General features: G+C 40.2%; 1 protein-coding gene across 5 annotated transcripts in view; it reads left to right on the top strand.

The window, feature by feature from the left end:
* The window catches only part of PPARG (peroxisome proliferator activated receptor gamma), a 196,232-nt gene that overhangs the window by 36,651 nt on the left and 136,221 nt on the right, over positions 1-23,360 (top strand). The window contains exon 1 of one of the 5 annotated variants that reach the window (XM_021675645.2): positions 18,809-18,955. The exons of 1 other annotated variant lie outside the window; for it this stretch is intronic. The gene's annotated coding sequence lies outside the window, so the exon portion shown is untranslated. Of the gene's footprint in view, positions 1-18,808; positions 18,956-19,822; positions 20,043-23,360 lie in introns of those variants that run through there. 3 more of the 5 variants (XM_021675636.2, XM_064362036.1, XM_012472199.2) reach the window with 3 other exon arrangements.

A 23,360-nucleotide genomic window follows, 5' to 3' on the forward strand; every position in this document is an offset into this window, starting at 1 on the left:
AGATAAAAATGGAGAAAAATTCCATGAGGCTAAGTCTACTCAAACAAGTGATTAAACATGGAATTAATCCCTGTAATCCCAGCACTTTGGGAGGCCGAGGCGGGTGGATCATGAGGTCAAGAGATCGAGACCATCCTGGTCAACATGGTGAAATCCCGTCTCTACTAAAGATACAAAAAATTAGCTGGGCATGGTGGCGCGTGCCTGTAATCCCAGCTACTCAGGAGGCTGAGGCAGGAGAATTGCCTGAACCCAGGAGGCGGAGGTTGCGGTGAGCCGAGATTGCACCATTGCACTCCAGCCTGGGTAACAAGAGTGAAACTCTGTCTCAAAAAAAAAAAAAAAACACGGAATTAATCACTAATGTCTGCCAATCAAATGTTTTAGAATTTAGTAGTTTTTATTTCACTCTCTCGTGTGGGATACATTCTAATGTTTTAATAAATTTGTTAATTCATTATGTAGTAATACTACACTGACTTTAAAAAGAGTACATGTATATGTTCTGACATGAATAAACCCTCTAAAGGAAAAAGTTCACAGAAAAAAATGTATTTTGAACAATTTATACTGACTGTGAATATATTAAATTACATATGTGTAGAAGTGTATATATTTCCTTCTGTTTGTGTGGAAATGAATAGAAAAGAGACTAGCAAGAAACACCTCAATTTGGAAAGGGAAGTGGAAGCAGGGAGGTTGTGAGGGGGAACTTGAACAATTTATTCTAGAGATTTCTATATTCCTTTCTGCAAGAATATATTCTTACTGGTATCATTACTTTTACATGGAAGAAATGAAGGTGACCCAACATTATTTTACTACTTATATTGGTGCTTTACTACTCTGAGTTCTGGTCATTTCTGTACCCATCTAATCTCCTTTAAGAAAGTTGAGCGCTCCCATAAAAGATGTCTGCACTGTACTTTGCACTTTCCCCACAGCCCTAGCATTAGTGCCTTGGCACAGTAGATCCCCGGTAGCACATGTCTTTCTTGAACCTATAAAATAATTACCTAGAGTGTGATTTAGAAGCTATTGCTCTGTAGATCAGCAAAACCATTATCTTGTGGAGGAATCTACAAGGAGCTCTGCGTATGAATTTCATTGTAAGTCCTTATAATAAAGTTACAAACAAAATCTGGAATTAATTTTCTTTTCTAGTATATTATTAGAAGTTCAGTTTAAATAAAGCTTAACCACACCTGGCACATAGTTTTCAAAAATAAGATCTGGGAGAACTGGAACTAATAACTTCGAGTTCTGCTGCAGGATCAGCAGAGAGCTCTGTGATGGGCATCATTTTCTTCTATTGCAAAAAAATAAAAGAGGTCTAGGTGCTCCACTGAGGACAGCAACTGATGGAAAGAAAGAAGATACTGGATTTTACAGTGTGAACACAGGAAGGAAAAGTGTACGTGGAGCCCCTCCCCCAACTGCTACTGTTTGCCCTTAACCCTAGATAGGTAGGGCCTGATTTGATGTGGCAAGTATAGTTCCGGATTGTGGTTACACAAGAGATTCAGTCTACTTGAGCATGAATTATGTTCATTGTATTAATTAATTCCTAAATGAGACAAGGTGAGATGGACATTTATTGCAGGTGATTTCTTTCCTAAAACACACTCACACAGTACCAAACAGCTTCAGTTGTTCACACCAGCAGGGTTTGTTTTTTTTTTTTTCAGATCTATTGCGATCCAGCCCCAGAAGTGGAAGGCTAGACAGGCTATCAGTCCTGCATTCTAAAGACTTCTCTTTCTCTTTTTTCACTAGCTCTTTCCTTAACTGATCATCACAGGCAAGACTCCCTCATCTTAAAAACAAAATTTTTTAAAAAAAAAAACACCTGCTTAGACTCTGACTCTTTTTTGTGAAATCTACCCACTATACTCCACTGACAAACATTTCTTAAGAGCAGGGGACACTCACTCTGTGCTTTCTTAGCACTGTCAGTAACCGGCAATGGCTGAGAGCTAGACTCATGAGTTTAGGCTAAGCTGAGTCACAATCTTAGCGCTGTGGCAAACTAGTATGACTCTGGTCAAGATCTTCTGTGCCTCAATTTACTCATCTGTAATCTGAGGATGATAATATTAATATTAATAATACCTTACCTCAAAGGACCATAGTGAAGATTAAATAGCACAACCGTTAACAGTGCCTGGTACGTTCACAGTAGGTGCTTAATAAATGTTTCTGGCAGGCCTGGCTTCTGCTGCTGCCTGGGCTCTCGTCAAAGTTCCCAGGCCTATCTTCTTTGACTTCTCTGTGCCATATGACAGTGTTGTCTGCTTCCTTTGACCTTCATCCTCCCAGCTCATTCTCATTTTTCTTTTTCCTGCCTTTTTAGCTGATCCTTCTCAGATTCCACTACCTCTTAAAAGCTCACATTCCCCACAGGGGCCTCCTCAGCTTGCCCTTCCTGGAGAACTCTTTCCCGTCAACGGCTTCCATCACTAGGCAGATAATGATGACCCCACAATGCATGTCCATCCCAGATCCCTTCCCGAAGTAACAATCATGGTCTGTGGACATCTTCACTTGGATATTCCTCACAAACACCAAAAGCTTAACATGTCTCAAATTGAGCCTAATTGCTCTCATAGGAAAATTGAGCTCACGTCAGGCTGTCTAGTGTAAATGATTTTGTTTTTTAAAAGGCCTTGGATTCTACCTCCTAGGTTTAAAAAAAAAAAATCTCACTCTGTTGCCCAGGCTATAGTGCAGTGGTGCAATCACAGCTCACTGTAGCTTCAACCACGGGGGCTCAAGTGATCCTCCTGCCTCAGTCTCCCAAGTAGCTGGGACTACAGGTGTACATCATCACACCCAGCTAACTTTTAAAATTTTTCTGTAGAGACAAGGTCTCACTATGTTGTTCAGGCTGGTCTTGAACTCCTGGGCTCAAGCGATTCTCCTGCTTCCCAAAGTGTTGGGATTACAGGCGTGAGCCACCACCCCTGGACCCTAGTATTTCTGTATGGCTACATCCCACTCATCCTTCAAGATTAAGCTCAGGTGTTTCTTCTTTGGGAAGCCTTCCCCCATTAAGCAACCTGGATTACGTTTCTCCTCTTCCTGTGTACCTCTGGGCACCATGTTATGCCATGTTTATTGCACTTTCTGCATTGTAAATTTTTTTTTAACTTAACTGCCTCCTCTACTGGACTGTGAGCTCCCTAAAAGCAGGATCTTTTGTCTTTCATCCTAATACATGCAGGACAAAGAGGATGTGTTTAAGAAGGATTTAAAAGTGAACCTGTACTTAGCCCACCCTTCAAGCTTGATTAACTCCACTGCTGTCTCAGGCATACTGATGTCAGCCTAGAATTTAGCAACATGAGGGAGAGACAGTTCGATAACATTACAAAGAATTTACAAAATAGTAAATCTGTTCCTAGATCATTAAGAGTTAACTGTGTACTGGAGTTCAAGGGAGATTGCCAAGTCAATAAATTACTTGCTGTTTACTGAAGACCAACTGTTTCCCCACATGCTAAATATGTTTACTATTTCCATTGCTTGCATTTCTTACTGAGAGTAGTTGGAATTAAACTTTAAACTTTTTTTTTTTCGTGAGAAGGAAGAGATTCTTTTGGTAAGACATCATCTTAAATGATGGCTCTTTTTTTTTTTTAATTGCATTTTAGGTTTTGGGGTACATGTGAAAAACATGCAAGGTTGTTGCATAGGTGCATATGTGGCAATGTGATTTGCTGCCTTCCTCCCCTTCACCTATATCTGGCATTTCTCCCCATGCTATCCCTCCCCAACTCTACACCCCCCCCCACTGTCCCCCCCACACCCCCCAACAGACCCCAGTGTATAGTGCTCCCCTCCCTGTGTCCATGTGTTCTCATTGTTCAACACCCGCCTATGAGTGAAAACATGTGGTGTTTGATTTTGTGTCCCTGTGTCAGTTTGCTGAGAATGATGGTTTCTAGGTTCATCCATGTCCCTACAAAGGACGCGAACTCATTGTTTTTGATGGCTGCATAATATTCCATGGTGTATATGTGCCACATTTTTCCTGTCCAGTCTATCATCGATGGGCATTTGGGTTGGTTCCAGGTCTTTGCTATCGTAAACTGTGCTGCAATGAACATTCGTGTGCATGTGTCCTTATAGTAGAATGATTTATGATCCTTTGGATATATGCCCAGTAATGGGATTGCTGGGTCAAATGGAATTTCTATTTCTAGGTCCTTGAGGAATCGCCACACTGTCTTCCACAATGGTTGAACTAATTTACACTCCCACCAACAGTGTAAAAGTTTTCCTATTTCTCCACATCCTCTCCAGCATCTGTTGTCTCCAGATTTTTTAATGATTGCCATTCTAACTGGCGTGAGATGGTATCTCAATGTAGTTTTGATTTGCATTTCTCTTATGACCAGTGATGATGAGCATTTTTTCATATGTTTGTTGGCCTCATGTATATCTTCTTTTGTAAAGTATCTGTTCATATCCTTCACCCATTTTTGAATGGGCTTGTTTGTTTTTTTCTTGTAAATCTGTTTTAGCTCGTTGTAAATTCTGGATATCAGCCCTTTGTCAGACGGGTAGGCTGCAAAAATTTTTTCCCATTCTGTTGGTTGCCGATTCACTCTATTGACTGTTTCTTTTGCCGTGCAGAAGCTGTGGAGTTTGATTAGGTCAAATGATGGCTCTTAAATACTTGAAAACACAATTTTTCTCTGTCTTCGAGTCTGGGACTTAAACTAATTCGCATGGTAAAGAACAACATAAAAAATCTGGCCTTATATTTTGAGCTCTAACAAAATTTTTCAGTTTACTACTTCTGACCTTCCCATTACAACAATGGTTCTCAAATTTTAATGTACATGAAAAACACTTGCGTCAAAGAAGGAGAGATGGAATTGGGAATGAGAATATCATGGCTTTTCTGGAAATCTTTCAGTTGTTTACAAGAAAAAATTGTTTATGAATAATTTGTGTAGTTAAAATTAAAATTTAGGCCAGGCGTGGTGGCTCACACCTGTAATCTCAGCACTTTGGGAGGCTGAGGCAGGTGGACCACCTGAGGTCAGGAGTTCAAGACCAGCCTGGCCAACAAGGTGAAACCCCATCTCTACTAAAAATACAAAAATTAGCCAGGTGTGGTGGTGGGCGCCTGTAATTCCAGCTACTAGGGAGGCTGAGGGAGGAGAATCACTTGAACCTGGAAGGCAGAGGTTACAGTGAGCCGAGATCATGCCACTGCACTCCAGCCTGGACAAAAGGGTGAGACTCTGTCTCAAAAAAAAAAAAAATTAAAATGTAAAATATCACCCTGGATGCATATTAAATTTCAGATCCATGGACTCAACCAGGTAGTTCTAATTAGTCCAGGAATCCTAGATCTCACCTTTCTGGGATTAGAAACAAACAAAATAATAACAAAACTCTAAATATTTGACATGGATTTGAGAACCACTGATTATTGATTTTTAAGTGGAAACACTTTTAGGTGATCTTGAAAGTTATCAGTTTAAGAGCAGACACTTCTTTCATAAACAAATTGACAAAGTAGCAAAAAAATTGCTGAAAAATTATCCATTTAAAACACTACATGTAACACTAAAAGTTTATAGTTTGCCAGAATTCTTAGATTTAACTTAGAAATAGTCCAAATTATATCAGTTTGTTTATTATTTTGTTTGTTTTGAGACAGAGTCTCACTCTGTTGCCAGGCTGGAGTGCAGTGGCATGATCTTTGCTCACTCTACCCTCCACCTCCCAGGTTCAAGTGATTCCCCTGTCTCAGCCTCCCAAGTAGCTGGGACTACAGGCACATACCACCCACCCCCAACTAATTTTTATATTTTTAGTAGAGACAGGGTTTCACCATGTTGACCAGGATAGTCTCGATCTCTTGACCTCATGATCCGGCAGCCTCAGCCCCGCAAAGTGCTGTGATTACAGGCGTTAGCCATCATGCTTGGCCTATATCAAATTTTTTCATCAGATAGTTTCCCTTCTAGAATGCCAATTGAATTAAGGGCCTATTAAATTCTGTAGTTATTAGTGTATAGTCTTTAGGCATCACAAATTAACAAGATTATTCTTTATGCATTGATTTATTTATAAATATTTACTGAGAACCTACCATGTATCAGGCACACAGGCACTGGGATTTGAGAAGTTCTTCCTGTTTGGAATAGAGTCTTATTTTGAATATAATAGTAATTCAATAAATGTGTGTTGAGTCACTGATTAAATTCAGTATAGAAAATACTATTATATGAGCTATTTTGAAATCTATACAAGAATGCTGTCAGAAAAAGTTGCATTGTTAGAATAAGTAAGTATCAGGAAATTCACTTTGTAGTGGTGGCACTTTAGTGATATCAAGCATAAAAACATGTTCAGGGATCATAAGGTAAAGTTGAACAATATACTGAATCCTCTTAAAACACAAAAGGCAAAATTAAAGGGACTATAGAACACACACTTAAACTAAAAATGTGCTTTTAAAAATTAACTGGATAATTTCCAACCCAATTTGCTAAGAGAGTGCCAAAGGGTGTTCCATTCTGGAAAATAATCCATTGTAGTACATTCATTTTATTATGAGAGTAAAATGAGGCACTTGACTTCTAATTCAGGAGAGTTGACCCAAAGAAGTATATGTATTTACCAACCCTCCAAAAATAGTCCCAAAATCCATTAAAATGATCATCTTAAATGATCACTTGGCCTGGTGCGGTGGCCCACCCATGTAATCCCAGCACTTTGGGAAGCCCAGGTGGGAGGATCACTTGAGGCCAGGAGCTTAAGACCAGCCTTGGGCAACATAGCAAGATGCAGTATCTACAATTAAAAACAAACAAACAAACAAACAAACAAACCCAGCTGGGCATGGTGGCACGCATCTGTAGTCCCAGTTACTCAGGAGACTGAGGCAGGAGGATCACTTGAGCCTGGGAGTTTGAGGTTGCAGTGAGCTCTGCACTCCAGCCTGGGCAACAAAGAGTAACCCTGTTGTTTAAAAGATAGGAAGAAAGTTTTTTTAAAAAAAGATCAAGGCTACTGCTAGGTTATAGGTGCTTTTTTAAAAGAATTAGGCAAAAATATCCCTTCTTTCAGGTAGAATGAGCACACTGCTAGGATTTCAGCCTCTCTTCGTCTACTTGGCTGGCTACCTTCCAGCAGAGTTAAACTGCACATCAATATGCTGCAGCCCTGGAATAACAGAATGACAAAACACAGTAGGTGGGTGGAAGGGGAAACTAGAAATATGCTAGTTTTTATTTAGTGAAGGGAGGGTAGAAATAATCTTTTCTTTTCTCAGTATCATTAAAAATTTTTTTAAAATTGAGATATAATTAACACCCCAAAAAATCACCTTTTAAAATGTATAATTCAGTGGGCTTTGGCATATTTGATAAAGTGTGACCAGATGTGGTGGCTCACACCTGTAATCCCAGCATTTTGGGAGGCCAAGGCAGGCAGATCACTTGAGGTCGGGAGTTCGAGACCGCCTGACCAATATGAAGAAACCATGTCTCTACTAAAAACACAAAATTAGCTGGGCCTGGTGGTGCATGCCTGTAGTCCCAGCTACTCGGGAGGCTGAGACAGGAGAATTGCTTGAATCAGGAAGGCGGAGGTTGCATTGAGCTGAGATCGCACCATTGCCCTCCAGCCTGGGCAACAAAAATGAAACTCCATCTCAAAAACAAACAAACAAAAAAGTTGTATAATCATCACCACTATCTAATTCCAAAACATTTGATCACCCCAAAAAGAAACTGCACCTGTTATCAGTTATTCCCTATGTTCTCCTCTCCCCCGCTCCTGGAAACCACGAATCTATTTTCTGCCTCTATGGATTTGCCTATTCCAGACATTTCATATAAAGGGAACCATACAGTATTTGGTCTTTTATACCTGGCTTCTTTCACTTAATGTCATGTTTTTGAGGCTCATCCATGTGGTAGATGTGTCAGTACTTCACTCCTTTTTTTGGCTGAGTAATATTCCATTGGCTATGTAGACCAAATTTGTGCATCCAGTGTGGATATATACATTGGATACACACAATGTTCATGGACATTTGGGTTGTTTCCACTTTGGGGCTATTATGAATAATGCTGCTACAAACATTTGTGTACAAGTGACTTGACCTTTTACAAGAAACTTATATTCTGTAATTTAAAAAGTGGTTTTAAAGAAAAGGAAAAAAGGCCAGGCAAGGTGGCTCACGTCTGTAATCCCAGCACTTTGGGAGGCTGAGGTGGGTGGATCATGATGTCAGAAGTTCGAGACCAGCCTGGTCAGCATGGTAAAACCCCGTCTCTACTAAAAATACAAAAAATTAGGTGGGCATGGTGGTGCGCACCTGTAGTCCCAGCTACTCGGGAGGCTGAGTCAGGAGAATCACTTGAACCCAGGAGGCGGAGGTTGCAGTGAGCCAAGATCATGCCACTGTACTCCAGCCTAGGCAATAGATCGAGACTCTATCTCAAAAAAAAAAAAAAAAAAAAAGAAAGTAAAGGAAAAAACTTGTTATTTTCATAAAAGGCTAAGGGTGTATTTCTGGGTTTTTTTTTTAAGTTTTATTTTTCCCCTGAGATTCAAATATCCTTTAATTATTTAGTTGTACTGAGCTGAGTTGCCCAAATATTAAATCGTTAATAATTTTGTGGTTTATAAATATGTTTTATGCAAAATTGCCTCCTTTAAGCATGATATGTGATAGATTTTTTAAAAGTTTTTTGAAATGTCTGGAGATACTTGGATTACATTACTGAAGAATCATAGTGATAATTGTGTGTTTTATAGAGCCATAGTAAACAATGCCTTAAAGTCTAACAGTTTACTTTCAATCATTAATAAATTATACAAATCATCTAGGCCACTGCAGTTCCATTTAGTGGAAGAACAGTTAAAAAGGTCAATTAAATTTACCTTTTTAAAACTAGGGAGAGTTAACTTCTTACTACTATACAAATAATTTTTAATAGAAATTCTGCATACTAAGAAGGTGTGCAGAGATTGATCTGAAAGAAATTTGCCTACTGCACTTTCACTAAGAGAATAAATGAATGTTATAGATTAAAATCAGAAAAATACTTTGAGGAGGAAAAAAATGTCCATGTTATAGTGGTAGGAAGAGATGCTGCCAAAATACAATGTCAGTAAACCAAATATTATTCTTCAGAGAAGCGCTCACACCTCCTTAACTCCCTCTCCTACCTCCTCTGACTATTGACAAAGGTGTCTAAACTTGTAAATGCAATTCATGACCAATCTACCAGATACCCAGACATTTAAAAATCCAGTAGAAATGCAAAACAGAGCTCTGCCAATGGCAAAGAGTCACCCCTCAGAGAGGGGCTCCAACCCAAGACTGGAAAGAGCTGTCCTGAAGGCCCTCGCAGCAAGAAGTCTGCGGGCAGCTTGGCTCACATCCTTACCCTCGGGTGTTTAAGAAATAGGCACGGGGAAAGGGAATTTATATTACTGAAAAAACATAGTGGGAACAGCATATCTGAAATCACTCTGTTAGGAAGCTTTGGTCTTGAGCCTTAGTCTCCAACTTCCCAGTCCTCAGACTCTGCTCAAAATATAAATTATGTGTCAATAGTAGGTGTTCAATGTATCCAGAGTCAAACTGGTATACGGGTCCCAACTTTCAAAACAAAATTATGTTTATAAAAACAGATGAGCCAGCCGGTGCAGTGACTCATGACTGCAGTGACGCATGCCTGTAATCCCAGCACTTTGGGAGGCCAAGGCAGGTGGATCACGAGGTTAGGAGTTCAAGACCAGACTGGCCAACATGGTGAAACCCCGTCTCTACCAAAAATACAAAAATTAGCTGGGCATGGTTGTGGGCACCTGTAATCCCAGCTACTTGGGAAGCCGAGGCAAAGAATTGCTTGAACCCGGGAGGCTGAGCTTGCAGTGAGCTGAGATCACGCCACTGCATTCCAGCCTGGGCAGCAGAGTGAGACTCCATCTCAAAACAAACAAACAAACAACAAACAAACAAAAAGCAGAAAAGCCTGTGGCTACCTAAGTAATGCAAAAATCAGCAGCTGAGCCTGAGGACTTAACTAAGGGAATATTAATCAATGTTGTAGGCATATAAAAATGTAAATACGACATTTTTTTTTTTTTTTTTGACAGAGTCTCTCTCTGTTGCCCAGGCTGGAGTGCAGTAGCACAATTTCGGCTCACTGCAACCTCTGCCTTTCAAGTTCAAGAGATTCTTGTGCCTCAGCCTCTGGAGTAGCTGGAACTACAAGTGTGCACCACCACCACACACAGCTAATTTTTGTATTTTTAGTAAAGACGAGGTTTCACCATGTTGGCCAGGCTGGTCTTGCACTCCTGACCTCAAGTGATCTGCCTGCCTTGGCCTCCCAAAGTGCTGGAATTATAGGTATGAGCCACCATGCCCAGCCAAAAATACAAGTTCTAAAGGTGATTGAATTAATGACATCACCATTGTTTCAATAATACAAATTTATTGAAAGCTGTGTGCTAGGTGCTAGTCACTTGCCATGCTCTAGGTGCAAGGTTACAATAGTGAATTTTAAAATCCCTGCCTTCTTGGAGTTACCTTCTAGTATGGCAAGACAAACAATGTACAAGTAAACATTAAACAAATATATAATTTCAGGCAATGATAACTGATGTGACAAAAATTAAAGTTGTTAAGAGCATGAAGAATGACAGTGATGGAAGACTCTTAGGGGGCAACATTTGAATTATTTCCTTAAGAGTAGGCTTGGGTTTCCAAGCTAGTCACTCAGCAATCATTCAACAAACATTGACTGTCTGCTTATTTGGTTTCAGGCACTATAGTACAGTAAGTCCTGGGCATAAAAAGATTAATCAGCCTTGGCTTCTGCTGTCAGGGCATTTACATCTTAGTAAAGGAAGATAGACACTTCCACAGCAATCTATACTGACATATAACAAGTGTTACCAGTGCAGAAGACAGAGGAACAAAGTGACTTGCCAGTAAGGTCTTTCAGGAGGTGTTCCGAAGAGAGAAACACAGCAGAGGTGGAAGATGAGGGCCACGTGTTTCTTCCTAAAGTATAAACAAACTAGGGGTCAAGAAAGGTGCAAGAAAGTGACCGACCCCCAGGGATCTGCCAACCTAGGCCCTGCCCAGTTATCCCAAAGCTTAGGGGACTCAGCTCTGCTGTAATCTGTTCTTGGTACAGGCACGATTTTTGTTGTTTTTTTTCCGTAACTGAAACTACCCTATCTTTCCCCAGGTCTAGATTCCTTGAGCATTTCTTAGCCTGAGTATGCCTATGTCCTTAGGTCCTCCAGAAGCTGTAGCGTGCACACAAGAGTCTTCTCAGCAATTAACACATTTTACAACTCAACCATGATAGACATTATAGGTTGAAAATATTTTAGTAGAGAAACTTTTCTGATAAATCCAAAATCTCCCTGAGCAAATTATTCTGACCAACATTTAAACAGAAGACTTAAAAACAACATTTATCGGAGTTTGAAGGTTTTATGATGAAATACATTGTCTGGGATTTCCTTCAGAACTGTAGAGCAAGGAGGCATGTGGGTGAGGGTACAGCTGAAACAAGATTGTCCAGAACTCAACATTGGGTTAGGGTATGTGGAGGATTCATTAGACTATTCTGTCTACTTTTATATAGTCTAGTGTTTTCCATAATAAAAATTTTTGATTTTGTGTTTAGTTTTATAAGACAAAGCAGAATCTATAAATTCACACAAGAGTCCTGAGAAAACCTTGTTCATGCAGAAATGTCAAGTTCATCACTATTTCAGTCTGCCCATTAGATTCATGGTTTTTTTCATATGCCAAAAAGAGCGTAGACTGTCCATACAGACTGATAACTAAATAGGAAATATATATTTTTTAAAATTTTAACATCCAAACTGTGTTTTAATATTAATGAGTGACTATTTAAGATGATTGAGTGACTAGCAGTAAAAGTATTCTCAATGCTTTCATCCAGATGGTAAATAACACGTACTGAGTTCCTGTGGGAGCCTGACTTAGTAATTTCTCCTGTTATTTCACTGGTGAGATTAAGAGACTATATATGTATATACTCTTTATAGTCTAAGAATATATATGTATATATTCTTTTTTTTTTTTTTTTGAGACGGAGTTTTGCTCTTGTTACCCAGGCTGGAGTGCAATGGCACGATCCGCCTCCTGGGTTCAAGCAATTCTCCTGCCTCAGCCTCCCGAGTAGCTGGGACTACAGGTGTACGCTACCATGCCCAGCTAATTTTTGTATTTTTAGTAGAGACGGGGTTTCACCATGTTGACCAGGATGGTCTCGATCTCTTGACCTCGTGATCCACCCGCCTCGGCCTCCCAAAGTGCTGGGATTATAGGCGTGAGCCACCGCACCCGGCCTATATGTATATATTCTTATTTTAGAGACCCCGTCTCTAAAATATATATATATACATACACACACATCTGTGAGTATATATAAATATGTATATAAAATATATGTATGTGCATATATGTTTGTGTGCATATATATGTATATATATATATGTATTTTAGAGACAGGGTCTTGCTCTGTCACCCAGACTGGAGTGCAGTGGCACCATCACAGTTCACTGTAGCCTCAAACTCCTGGCCTCAAGCAGTCCTCCCGTCTCAGCCTCCCAAAGCACTGGGATTAAAGGTGTGAGCCAGTTCACCTGGCCTCAGAATATATTATATTGCCATTTTACAGATGAGGAAATTAAGCCTCAGAGAGGTTGAATCTCCTGTTCAAAGTTACAATGAGCAGAAATAAAGATTGGGGCTCTTTCCTTTACATCAGTACTTGATTAAAACAGAATTCTTAAAAGGAGAAGACACCTAGAAAGTAGGACTTGCCTCTCCAAGAAAATAATGAGTTCCCGTCATCCTAACTTCTACTCAATCGGCTTCCTATCTCTTGATACTTAGAGGCCAACCTGATACACAAAGTAGGTCCATTTTTGGGGAAAAAGTGAAGAACAATTGAGAAAGCAGGACAAATGGCTTTTTTCATTTCCTGAAAACAAAAAGCACTTTTGAACCTTTCAAACGTGTCTTAAACCATTAAAATCTTAAAATGTAAATAGTCAACTCAAAACTGTTGCAATTACCAAGTGAAATCTCTCTGAAATTAAATGTCATTATTAATTGGATAAGTGTTTCCAAATTATGAAAAATAAAATGTTTTCAAAAATTGATAAGTAAAAGAAAACCAAGAAGTTATTTCATTCAGTGCTTTTAAGAAAGTGTTATTGAAGAAATAGCCTCCAAATTATGTTTCTTTCCATTTTAAAAAATTACCTAAAGGAAAGCTCTAAGTTGGTGTATTAAGAGAAAAATTACCAATTTGGCTATATTATCTGTGGGTTTATTTACTGTATCTCACTCTCTTGCCCAGACTGGAGTGCAATGGCACAATCTTGACTCACTGCAACCTCTGCCTCCCAGGTTCAAGCGATTCTTCTGCCTCAGTGTCCCGAGTAGCTGGGATTACAGGCGCGTGCTACCACACCCAGCTAATTTTTGTATTTTTAGTAAAGAGATGGGGTTTCACCATGTTAGCCAGGCTGGTCACAAACTCCTGACCTCAAGTGCTCTGCCCGCCTTGGCCTCCCAAAGTGCTGGGATCACAGGCATGAGCCACTATGCCTGGCCTCTCTGTGGGTTGTTTTGAACCAATACATAGCTATATTATATTCTTGTCTTGAATATAATCAAGATTAATACTTTCATTAAAATGTCTCAGAAATTTTTATTTACATATAGGCAACCATTAAAAATTTCTGGAATGCTGAGTGAGGCAGAGGGGTACAGTATATGAGAAGATCACGCAATTTTAAGTTAGAAGAAAAGGCTGTAAACCTGGCTTTGGTCCTTAAGACCTTGTAAGAGATGAGGAAGTTATTTTGTGAAGGGCAACATTGGAGTAGGCAGAATAAACAGAGGAGGAGGAAAGGACCTTAATAAAATTCCAAGTAAAACTGGGAGGTTTCGGGTAAAATTTCAAAACTAGATGTAAAAATCACAAGTGGGAACATGTCAGAGTCAATCAAAAAGTAGATACATTTGTGGAAGTGTGTTTGTATGTGTGTGCATATGTGTATGTTTAACCTGCCTGGCATGTTGAACTGGTTATGATTTTTGAAATTTTAAATTAAGATCTTCTGCATCTCCTGGGAATTCGTAGTGCTTTGGAGATTGATAAACGGTGTCTTAGATAAAGAGAAGGAGCAAATGTTAGGGCCACAATTGTACACAGCTGCTGTGAATGAGGGACTTGATTGGTTGACTGCAAATACAGCATATTAATTTTCCTAAACACAATCTGCAAAATGATTATGTGTCACAAAACCAGTGCCTGGTTTTGCTGAATACTTGGATAATAAAGAAAAATTTTTGCTACGATTTTAAATTTTTCCCTTAAGAAGTAGCATAACACTATTATAAAATATCTGAGGTCTGTCCAGGGAGACTAGTTTAAATATAGTTGGAGTAAAATGGAAATCAATTCAGTTATGGTAAATGTCTATATCTAGACTTGTACTCTCTTCTTAATATAATAAACATAGTATGCAATTATGAACCTGGGAACAAAGTCTCCTTCATTGAAAGAAAAGTAAATATGTCTGCAAATCTCAAATGAGATAATCAAGTAAGCCTTAATTGAAAAAAAAAAAAAAGTCCCATAGGCCCAAACACCAATATTTGGAAGGAGTCCTTGTGGTTTGGAAAAACTGAAATAGGCACAGTCTTTTGTCTCTAGAAACTCCGTATGGATCGAACTGCCTGTGTGTGAAGTTGCAGGGTGGGGACCATATGCTGTTTATCATTTTATTCCCAGCACTTAGCAGAGGGCCTGGCACAAAATAAGCACTCAATAAAATGTGGAAAGAAATAATTCTACAACTATAGTTATACAGTGTTTTTCCAACTTTAAAAGATATGGCCCATAGTAAAAATCACATTTTATACCAATTCCTGGTACATACAAATACACACATGCATAACACGAAGTTATGAAGCAGCATTTTCTTTAATACAGTAGGTGTGTTCTGATTATTTCTGTCCTTTTTGCTTGACTAAAAAATATTGATTATGACCAAATAAATTTATTTTATAACATACTAACAGATCAAGACTTGCAATTTGAAAAACAGACATATTATTTCAGTTTACATTACTTAACCTCTTACATTTATAGGCTTCACTACCCATAGGTCCCCTTAAAAAAAAAAAATCACAAAATTTTTGATCCAGAGGGAATTTAGAAAATATTCAGATCAACTCTAAAGTTTTGCCCTACTTATGAGTTCACTGCAGTGGGGTTCCCCTTAGTCACTGTTATTGAATTATGGGAATTTTCCCACCAAAAACAGATCGCCACCTGTCTCATATCATATACAAAATTTAACTCAACATCAATTGAAAACCTAAAGGTAAGAACTAAACCTATAAAATTCTTAAAATAAATCTTAGGAGTAAATTTCATGACTTTGGGTTACTCACTGATATGATACCAAAAGAAAAAACAGGTAAACTGGACGTCATCAAAATTAAAAACTTAAATGACAACATCAAGAAAGTAAAACGAACTGAGCATGATGGCATCTGTCTATAATCCCAGCTATTCAGGAGGCTGAGGCAGGAGGGTCACTTGAGCCCTGAAGTTCAAGACCAGCCCAGGCAACATAGTGAGACCCTAACTTAAATAAATATAAATAATTTTTTAAAAATGTAAAAAGACAACTTACAGCCTGGGAGAAAATATTGGCAAATCATGTATCTGATAAGAGACTTGTATATAGAATATATAAACAAATAACTATTACAAAGCAATAATAGAAAGAAAAATAATCCGATTTAAAAAAACAGGCAAAGGATTTAAGTAGGCTTTTCTTCAAAAAAGATAAATGACCAATGAACACATGAAAAGATGCTCAACAGGATAGTCACTAGGGCAATGCAAATCAAAACCATGAGATACCAGCCCGGGCAACATAGTGAGACCCTGTCTCTTCAAAATAACACAAAAATTAGCCGGGTGTGGTGGCATGCACCTGTAGTCCCAGCCACTTTGGAGGCTGAAGTGGGAGGACTGCTTTAGCCCAGGAATTTGAATCTGCAGTGAACTATGATTGCACCATGCACTCCAGCCTGGGTGACAAAGCAAGACCCTGTCTCAAAACAAACAAACAAACAAACAAAACCCCATGAAATATCATTTCATACCCTTTAGGTTGGCTAAAATAAAAAAGACTATAACAAGTGTTAACAAGCATGTGGAAAAACTGGAACCCTGACACATTGCTAGTGGGATTGTAAAATGGTGTGGCCACTTTGAAAACAGACTGACAGTTCCTCAAAAACACCGAGTTACCTTATGATCCTGCAATTCTGCCCCTAGGTATATACTCAAGAGAAAGGAAAATATATGTCCACGAGTAACCTTGCACATGAATGCTCACAGCAGCATTATCATAATAGCCCATAAAAGCAGAAACAACCTAAATATTCATCAATTCATGGATGAATAAACATAATGTGGTATATCCATATAATGGAATATTGACCATAAAAAGGAATGAAATACAAATACAAGCTATAACATGGATAAGCCTCACAAATATTATGCTAAGCAAAAGAAGAAAGTCACAAAGGACTTCATATTCTATGATTCCATTTATATGAATTGTCCAGAATAGGTAAATCTAGAGAGAGAGAAAATCTCTATCTCTACCTAGGATTGGTGAATGACTGTTAATGGAGAGGAGGTTCCTTTTTGGAGGGATAAAAATGTTCTAACGTTAGATTTGGTGATGATGGCACAACTCTGTCAATAAACTAAAACTCATTGAATTGTACATTTTATTTTATTTCTTTTTATATTTATTTATTTATTTTTGAAATGGAGTCTTGCTCTATTACCCAGGCTGGAGTGCAGTGATGCAATCTCAGCTCATTGTAACCTCCACCTCCCAGGTTCAAGTAATTCTACTGCCTCAGCCTCCTGAGTAGCTGGGAATACAGGCGTGTGCCACTACGCCTGGCTAATTTTTGTATTTCTTAGTAGAGGAAAATAAAAGTAAAAAGTAAAAAGTAGTTTCACCATGCTGGCCAGGCTGGTCTCAAACTCCTAGCCTCAAGTGATCCACCTGCCTCAGCCTCCCAAAGTGCTGGCATTACAGGTGAGAGCTGCCATACCTGGCCTGAATTGTACATTTTACTTGAATGGTATTTAAATTTTACATTATATTAATTATTCCTCAATAAAGCTGTAATTTTAAAAAGCAGGCTGGGCACAGTGGCTCATGCCTGTAATCCCAGCACTTTGGCAAGCTGAGGCAGGAGGATCACTTGAACCCAGGAGTTTCAGACTAGTCTGGGCAACATATCAAGACCCTGTCTCTACTAAAAATAAAAATAAAAATTAGCCAGGAGTGGTGGTGTGCACCTGTAGACCCAGTTACTTGGGAGCCTGGGGTGAAAGGATCCCTTGAGCCCGGGAAGTCGAGGCTGAAGTGAGCCGTGATTGCGCCACAGCATTCCAGCCTGGGCTACACAGCAACACCCTGTCTCATAAAAGGAAGAAACAAAGAAAAGAAAAAGAAAAAGGAAGAAAGAAAACAAACCAGATTGGAACTCTGGAATGAACAAGAAGTAGGACCCACACAGCACTCCCGCCTGAATGTAGACCGTGGATCCACGTCAACCTACCTAAATCACAGGCCAAGAAATGGCCTTTCAGTGGTCAAATGGTCTTCTTTGAGATCCCTGTAAGATCTGTGGCTCTTAGTGTCTAATCTTAGGGGTTGGGGAGAAAGAAATGAATATATTGATTTAAGCTCTGAATCTTTTCCGTTGCGATACCCATCCTCACAAAACTTTGCTTCAACCACAAAGAAAGACCTTCTGTACCAGAGGGGCGATAAACACAATGAAGCTAGGAAGGACTGGAGTACCCCAGCACATAGTCCATAAGCTTCCTGAAGTCGGGGGTTTCAAGCATCGCTGCCTTCCCAAAGAGGGTCGGTCCCAGAACAGGATGCTCCGGAAATAAGACTGGAAAAAGGGAAAGAGGGGCCTCAAGTCCAGGAGACCAGCGGCTTTCTGAACGCGCACCTGCCAACCCACTTTGGACAGGTTACGATGGCGAACGTGGCAGGAAAAGAAACGGTTACTATCTACCCAACACATAAAAAGCTTTCTCATACCCCACGTCCCCACTCCGTCCGCACCCATGTGTCTGAGTCCCTCGGTGTCAGAAACACTGGTAAGAAATTTATGAAATTCTGTTAATGAGTTTAATAAATGCTTTTAATGATTAAAACTCAATGACTCTGTGAATAACCACGTAACACAAATGCAGGGAACTCTGAAAGTGCGAAGCACCACCGGATCAGAAGAGAAAACCAAGGGACCCGAAAATATGCTTTAAATTTTTCTTAAAATGTTACTGGAAAGAACATCTTGGGAAGACAGGCTGGCCGGCGGCCGCGAAGGGCAAGCCACTCTGGCCGAGAGGGAGCCCCACACCTCGGTTCTCCTCAGACCGGCCCTGGCCCCAGGCATCCCCCTAAGCTTCGGGTCCCTCCTCGGAAATGGGTCTCTTTCCGGGCCGCCTCCCAGCGGTGGTGGCAAGGAGCAAACGACACCAGGTAGCTGGCGCGGGGCACAGAGTGGACGCCGGAAAGTCGGTGGCTTCCGCCGCGGGCCCTACTGTGCGCCGGCGGCGGCCGATCCCGGGCGGCTCCCTCCGCGTCGCGCGCCGCCGCCCCCGCCCCCGCCCGGAGCCCGCCCCCAGCTCCCGGCCCCGGCTTGGCCCGGCCCGGCCCGGCCGCGGGCAGGCGGGGCCCACCGCACTCGGAGCCCGAGCCCGAGCCGCAGCCGCCGCCTGGGGCGCTCGGGTCGGCCGCGCAGACACCGGAGAGGGGCGCCACGCCGCTGCGGCCGCAGGTCAGAGTCCGGGTGCCCGCGACGCTCGGGACCGGCTGCTGGCGGGACTGGGGACGCTCAGGGAGGGGGCGCGCGGAGGGCCGGGGCCGAGTCAGAGGGAACGGAACTGACTGGGTCCCCGATGGATGAGGGCTGGGGAGAGGTCTCGGCCGAGGTGTCCGAGGCTGAGGCGGGGTCATGGTCCGGGAGGACCCGGACTGACGGGTCGCGGGTCGCCGGGTGAAGGGGTCCCGGGCTGAGAGGGTCGCGTCCACCGGCGTGCGCGCACCGGCGGCGGAGGGCGCGGGCAGCGCGCGAGGCGCGGAGACAGGGAGCTGCAGCCGGTGCCGACTCGAGTGGGCTCGAGCCGGTGAGTCCCGGCTTCCAGGACAGTCCCCCTAGGGAGAGCGCCAGGTGGGCGCGGAGCCGGGGGCACAGGGTCCTCCGCGTCGCCGGCGGAGGTCCGCAGGCGTCGGGAGCAGCTCCGGGGAACTTTGGGGCTGAGTGTCCGGACTCGGAGAAGCTCAGATCCGCGAGCGTCCGTCCCGAGGCCGCGCGGCGCCCCTGCTGACGGGGAGATCCCGTTCGCTCTCCAGAGCCCAGGGGCCACCGCCGCGTGGAGACCGCAGGGCAGTTCAGCGAGGGGCGCGCTTGGGGCCGGCCAGCCTTGGTGCGCTGACGCGTGGTGCTGGCCCTGCGCCCGGCGGTGGGGCTGGGGACCGGGACTGGGTTCCTCCGTGCGGCCGCGGATGGAGCGCGCAGCCCCGACCCCCAGCCGCACCCGCGGGGTTAGAAAAGCGAAGTCCCTGCGTTGTGGGCTCCTGCACGTGCCAGGCGCTGACCACTGCTCTTGGGAGCCTAAGGGAAGTAGAGGCAGCAGAGGGTAACAGAAATCTCAGGTCCCTCGGTGTTGGTGGACGGTGGGTGTGTAGTCGTGGTACTTCACGCCTTGGTGTTTGGGGCGGAGCCTAAGGTAAGGAGTCAGAAATGGGGAGTAACCGAGCTGCGGCTTTTATATAAGGTCAGTGGTAGGTAAGGAAGGGGCTTTTACCTCTGCTGGTGACCAGAAGGCTGCATTTCTGAATTCTTCTTAATTCCCATTACTTAGGTGAGTCGGCTCACTGTCACTGCATTTTGTTGGCATGTGTTGGTGATAAATCCGAAATTTGCAAAACTATTATATTCTTTTATCATTACTATTTTGCAGTGCTCTTGTTTTCTAAGAAGAATCCAATTCACTTGGGTCTTAGGCTAACGGTTGTAAAAATAGTGTCTTTATTATAAAAGATATCAAGTTAAAAATAGTCGTCTGTCATGAAGAAACTAAAGTTTTTCTTCTTTTCCTTGCAAGATTAAGGACAAAATGTAAAATTTGTGTGAATTATCATTTGGATATAAAACCAGACAAAATGACAGACTGAATCGTATGATACCTATTCTTGGAAAAACTCTGATTTTGAAGTATATTATTTTAACCTGAACTGTTTCCATCATTTATGAGACAAATTGTTAACCAGAGTTATTAAGAGATCAATGAATAACTTACTCTTTAAAAGGACCTGGGCAAATCTTCAACAGGTTTCAGGTGTTTTATGCAGCCTTTCTGTCTGTAACTAAGTGATAGATTGCTGACTGAGAACAGAACCAACTGATGGTGCTAGATGATTTAGAAAACCTTTCTGGTATAGGGACTGGCATAGACATTCTTTGTGGTTTTTCTCTTAAATACCTTTCACTCTTACGGAAGTTTGACAGAAAACACTCATAGATGCTACCAGTTAACATTTGGAGTAATATATCACAGCATGCTGTTCAAGTTTTAAAGTAATTTTTGTGTAGTATATTTTCAGTCAGATTGACTTTAGAATCAAATTCAGTACCATAATATTCACTTTAATATACGAATTTTTAAAGCTAATGTTTCATTAGCCAAAAAGTGAAGTGTGTTACAAAAGTATCCATTTTTGTCTTGTGTACTTCACATAGTTTTTCTTCCTAATTATATGATATTTGATAGTTAACTTGCTGATAATTATGTCATAAATTAAAAGATCTTTGAATCAACTGGTGGCCATCTCAGTCTTTTTTAAAACTCACTTGAAGAAAAAGAAACACTAATGATGCTTTTTTTAAAATCAAAAACTTTTTCATATTTATAAGTTTGTTTCTAGTTCTTAAACAATAACTGCTGTAAAACCATGGCATCAGTGAGGAATGAAGTTTTGTAGAATTCCAGGCTGAAGACTTTTAGACGTTGTTTTCTGGTTCCTTTACATTAAAAAGAATATGATCTCTTTTTAAAATTAAAACTGAAATGTCCACCAGCATCATATTCTTTATTGAACTTAAGTGCTTTGAAAATATTTTTGCGTTTACTATTTCTAGTGATAAAAAATAATATTTTCTTTGAAGGGACTGGTTTACTAAATGTTCATTTTTTTCGTAGTTTCAGAACTACTTTTTAAAAAATTCTAGATTATGCTTTAAAAATTGCAATATTAATTTCTAAATTCCTATGACATTTAAAATGTATATAGGAAAAAAGTGTGACATGAGGAATATGAATTAGAAATGGATTACTAATGGTCATAGCGAATTGTTTTTGATCAGTGTTATATAAATATAAACAAATGCTTATTTTCTCTCTTCTGTAATTGACAATAAGGATGTTTGCCACTAACCTTATCAAGATAATTATGTTTGTGAAAGCTGTGTAAAAGGCACTACTGTGGAACATATACAAGTATTAATACATTTCATTTAGTTTTCAGATTATGAAATGGTTATAGAAAAGAGGCTTTCATGAAGTAGGAAAATATGTTAAATGATATTTTCTGAATGTTTTACACATTCTGGCCCGCACTTTTGCTTCTTTCCTGGCCTCTATATATTCCCAATGTGTAGGACAGAGTTGATCATTCTAATTGTGGGTATCTTTCTGCTGGATTCATTGTCATTTGGACTTGGAAGTACAATGTGTCATTAGGTGTGGCAAATGAACTGGAAGAAGTTTTTGGTCTCATAGGATTTCACTAAATAAATATTAGCTGTAGAGGATTTTTAAAAACTCACTAATAGAGAAAACTTGGTTAAGTCACTAGTCTGTAAGCGTAAACATATGTGCCCCCCACAACTGAATTTCTAACTTGCTTTTCTTATTTTTCCTAGTAGACCTCCGTGTTCACTATTGCTTACTCTCTCTCAATATCCAAAAGGAACAAAAAGCGCAGTGATTTTAATTGCGTACAAAGTTTCTTTGAAACTGATCTAATTTGACTCCACAAAAGAATAGTAAGAGTTGCGAACAACCATCTTGCAAGTGTAGATATCCCCAGCATATCAACTTCAATTAGTTTCATAGCATTCTAGATCAAAAATTTAGATTTAAGATATTTGAAATCTTCCTGGAAGTTCTTATTTACTGTTTACGTTTTCTCACAATACAGATGTAGCTTGGGGGAGTTATACAGTGTATGTTTTAAAGCTGTTATTTAACTAAAATATCATGTTTTAAATTTTATTTAACGCATTTACAGTAGATTCTTGGAAGGAAATCTACTCAAATACAATAGGCCATGTTTGAAGAATACTTTTGTAGATGTTTAGATAATATATATCACCAATAATAGTGTATGTTTAAATTATTTTATAAAAACAGATTTACATATTTTTAATATTTCTCTTCAACAATAAGTACACATCAATATTTTAATACTGAGCATTTAATTCGAGTAGGACTGTTTACATTTTCAGCTGTTTCAATTATTATAGCTTGGCAAGTCCCGTATCCTTTCTAACTCTCAATTTTGTCATCTTTGAAATGGGGAAAGTGCTGCAGTTGTTATTGCTTGCTTTTTTGGTATGATTTTAAGGCTTTATGAATAAACCCATGTGTCTTAAATGATATGACCGTGACCCTGAATTTAATTGAACTGATATTCTAAAGAGAATCTTCATGGATATCTATGTCATAGCTAATTCTTTTACTAATGTTAATAGTTCACCCTAGTTCAAACTTCAATAATTTTGAGATTATTGTTGAGACTGAAGATAATACTTCTCATGTGGTGATCAATTTATAAACTGTTTCAGGGAATATTTTATTATCATTCAATTTAAAATTGTATTTTCCATTCCTTGATGACTTTGGACAAAAATTGGCATAGTAATTATTTTTATTACAGCTTTACGAGTCCTGTATAGACCCTCTTATGTTAATATTGTACATCCGATGCATCTGGAAGACACAGATTGTATGCTTTTATTTGATGAAGCTCTAGTCTTTTTGTATTTTTATGGCACACCTTGTGAATTCTTAATGTATATTTCCCAGGAGCAAGTTTGTTTTATATTGAGGCCTAGGATCCATCAAATCAGAAGACAGTTTAATGTCAGAACTTAAAAGACTAAATCGTAACTTGTGCTT

Source organism: Aotus nancymaae, unplaced genomic scaffold (genome assembly GCF_030222135.1).
Source record: "Aotus nancymaae isolate 86718 unplaced genomic scaffold, 86718_ANA_hifiasm-v0.15.2.pri h1tg000046l, whole genome shotgun sequence".
Classification (NCBI taxonomy): Eukaryota; Metazoa; Chordata; class Mammalia; order Primates; family Aotidae; genus Aotus; species Aotus nancymaae.